The sequence below is a fragment of the Benincasa hispida genome, chromosome 4 (assembly GCF_027475165.1).
Source record: "Benincasa hispida cultivar pf3 chromosome 4, pf3_genome.v1.1, whole genome shotgun sequence".
NCBI classification, from domain to species: Eukaryota; Viridiplantae; Streptophyta; class Magnoliopsida; order Cucurbitales; family Cucurbitaceae; genus Benincasa; species Benincasa hispida.
The window spans coordinates 59510927-59514807 of NC_143481.1; the positions used below are offsets into that span (position 1 = coordinate 59510927).

Below are 3881 nucleotides of genomic sequence, written 5' to 3' on the forward strand. Positions count from 1 at the left end.
TAGAAAACTAAGAAATTTTAAAATATCATTTTTCATCATGTTCTTTTAAAATTTTATATTAAGTTTATATACTCTCAATAAATCTTAAATTTCATAATTTTTATTTTAAGAATATTTAAATTCGTAATGTGAAGCTAGTTTTTATTGAAATTTGTTTAATAATAATAACTTGGTTTAAATCTTCTTTTAGTCCCTAAAGTTTGAGTTTTATTCTATTTCAGTCCCTAAAATATTTTTTTGTCCATTCTAATCCGTGTTGTTAATTCTCTATTATTTAGTGATTGGTGATGTGACAACTAATTATACGGTTGTCTTCTCACTACAACAAAAAAGCTATCTCCTCATGGTTATAAAATCCAGAGCTGGTCATCCGACAAGTAACATACGTCGTCGGCAATAACATGTTCAATCTCGACGACATACACATACCATCAGGATTAATCATTAATGTCGATAGCTAAAGAAATCCCGATGGTTATTATGACGGGAAACATACTCCAAATGGTGGCGTGAGATTGAAATCGCGTCAATACTTTGTCGACGGTTACTTTATACCGTCGGGAGAAAAGGTTTTTTTCGATGCTTTAAATAAGTGTCGGGAGTGAATTGTTAAAAAAATTAAAACCCTTTCTTCTTCCCTAATCTTTGCACTTCATGTTCTCTCTCTTTTCGCGGCCGTTCTTCACTTTTTTCCTTTCCAACCCTAATCCGCCGCCACCTCTTTCCTCTGTTGGGTCTCTTTCTATCGCTAATCTGCCGATCCGCCACTTTGGAGCCGCAATCGGCCTTTTTCTATTCTCAATCCGCCGGTCACAAGCCCTAATCGGCCATCAAGAAAGGTTTCGCAGTCACTAACCTCCACGAAGCTAAGGTCTGTTGCCGCCATTGTTGCCATCAGACCGTCATTGCTGCCTCTTTCCATCCCTTAATTTGGTACAAAATGCTTAAATTTCTCAAATTTATTCGAAGTGATAAAACTATGTGTTTGCCCTTTTTATTTAGTTTTTGATCGATTCTTTCAATTTTTGTATTCAAATGTTATTTAGTTCCTGAATTGAAGTTTATTTACATGCTGGATTGTTTTCAAATGTTTTTCAAATTTGTTCTTGTGTACAATAATAGAGTTTCATATTCTTAAAGGTAGGGTATAGTATGTTACCGCGAAACTGTCATTTCTAATCTAAAAAATTGTTTGTATATACAAAGTTGAATACTATTTGAAGGTTGAGTTTTTATAAGCTTTGAAAGGTATCTACCATTACTAAGAGAAAGGGGCTAAGGATGAACTTGATGAAGTAAAACTACTAAAATCTATGCTTCTTCACTATGAGCATGCCTTCTATATATATTGTTTTAAGCAAAGGAGAATATCATTTAGATGCTTTAACGTCCTTTTTTAGTTTAATTTTTAGTTCATTTTCCAACTTATCTGGAAAAACTAATCAATGAAATTTAGATGTCATCAATTAGATTAATATCCACATCAACACACATATGATGTGAGTTAATTTAGGGACAATTTAGAAGCATTTAGTAAACATGAAGGAACTAAAATGCATTTTAAAATTTTAGGGATTAAATAAACATCAATTCCAAATTTTAGGCACCAATTGCCCTATATTTTATTTTTATGTTGGAGCAAGATAAAATGTTTGTTTTGTCTTGTTCATTAATCATATCATAGATTAACTTTCACCAATTCTTCTTCTTTAAACAATAGTATGGTCATTTGAGAGGAACCCAAATAAAATATTAGTTTGAGAAAAAGAAAAAAAAAAAAAAAAACCTCAAAATCTCAATGCCTAATGTGCATAAGATATCTCCGGCTTAAGTAAAAGTGAATGTTAATGATTCGTATATATGTGGAAGTCTGAAGAGTAAAAGTTGGAGACTTGTTGTATGCCTAAGTCTCAATATTCCTTTAAGATATCAACTACAACCATTAAATCATAATTTAAAGTTTAATTTATGGTTTGAATAGTCTCTAGTGGTTGAAATGAGGCTTAAGTGTCAAAGTTAGATGTAATTTAGACTTAAATTAGAACCCTTTAAACCTTAAACTCAAGCTTCTTGTGGTTCAATAGTCTCTTATGTTTTAAAAGAGAACCAAGTATAAATCAAGACTAGATGATACGGACTTGCTTGATGTTAGTCTTTTAAGGACTAGAACTATGAATGGCTACAACATTTAACCCACTAGTTGCCTCTATTTTTTTTGTAAATGATACATGTTATAACTTGTCATGAACTACACATTTGTTTTGAAAGGTACATATACATTAGCTTATGGTATTATACTCATGATGTCATGAGTTTGGGTATAATTAAGAGGTAGGTGCAACATCATTTTGTGTTTTGTTCATTCTTTGTTTGATGCATTTGCCTAATTTCATGAGTGTTTGGAGACATTTTTTATATACGATATGTTTCACAAAAGTTTGAACAAGTTTATGTACAAGTTCGACCAATAAGTTGAATGTTTCTTGTATTGAAGAATAGTTAGTTTAACCATTGGGGTGGATGTGAGAGGATTGTTTAATGGTTATTTAAGAAAGATTATTTTCATCCGTATTATCATTGAAACTAATTGAATTTCTTGAATTGTCTATACTCTAGGTGCATACTTCCGAGTCGAAGCATGAGGAAAGAAGACTATATTTTTGGTTTGAGGTTTGATGATTGACACAAAAAATATGCATGTATTACGATGAAACTACTTTGAAACTTCATTTCTATCTTATGTATACATACTTTCCTATTTAATGAAACAGTTAATGTCTTGTAAACTTGTTTTATTTGAATGAAATTTAGACTTTGCACGAAGTGTACTTCAATGTGTAATGGATTGTTTTGATTGTACTCTTATGTTTGAGTTTTGAACAAATTCTCAAATATTAGAATTGTAAATTTAATTTTTTTAAAAAATATCATCGACAAATTTACATTTTTCCTGACGAAAATCGTCAGCAATGGGCTTAACTCCTAATGCCAGACCACAACAGACTCGATAGAGACAAGCGATATCCTGAAGCTAACGTCTGGAATAGGCCTAAATAACAACTCAATCCTACACAGCAAAAACTCCCATAGGGTAACCTAAATCGTCGACAAATGATCTTATAGCCGACACATCAAATACCGCGTTGAAAGTTGTTTATTCCCAACGACGTATAGTGGCGTCGGGCATTGTAGGTAACTCCTGACATTTCTTTTGGAGTGTCGACATTGATTCTTTTGACGGGTGTCTCGTGATCCTATGGTCCACAATATATACAGCATCGGGAGTACATTCACTGACGATCTTTTGGTGATCTCCGACAGTTTGTGGTGTCGAAAAATATTAATATCCTTGTAGTGTCTCTCTTTATCATGAGTCTTCTTCAGACTTGTACTTACCTCATCCCAGTGTAAATCTTGGAATAGTTTTTGGGCTATCTTCAGCAACTCATTTTTTCTACTTTCTCATCCTCGTCTCTTTCTTTAGTTATTTATTATTGGTGATTGTTCTCTTCTTCTCGATCGTTTATCTTAGTTTTTTTTTTTTATTATGGTTTTTTCCTTCCATTTCTCTCTCTAAAATTCCAGAAAAAAATCAAAAGATTTCTTCCTATTTGTCAAAAGGTGCAAAAATATAAGTTTTAAGCTTCCTTCTTCCTTCTCTCCAAAAGTTTCGATTAAAAAATCTCTCTAGAAATTGCTAAAGCATAAGCTTCACTCTTTCTATCTCTAAAGAGTTTAAAATTCAAAATTTCCCTTTCATTTCCCTCTTCCTCTCTTTTTTTCCTCTCACAAATGTTGAAGAAAACACTCCAAACTACTCTCCGTTCTATATTTTCCCTATCTAAGAAGTTACAGAAATACAAAGTACTCTCTCTAAGAAA

At 32.2% G+C, this 3881-nt stretch overlaps 1 long non-coding RNA gene across 1 annotated transcript; it reads left to right on the forward strand.

The window, feature by feature from the left end:
* The first annotated feature begins 325 nt into the window (after nucleotides 1–325).
* LOC150036847 (uncharacterized) lies at nucleotides 326–2823 on the forward strand. The gene is made up of 2 exons (XR_016529276.1): nucleotides 326–933; nucleotides 2617–2823. It is a non-coding gene; the product is annotated as an uncharacterized LOC150036847 (long non-coding RNA).
* The last annotated feature ends 1058 nt before the right edge of the window (nucleotides 2824–3881 follow it).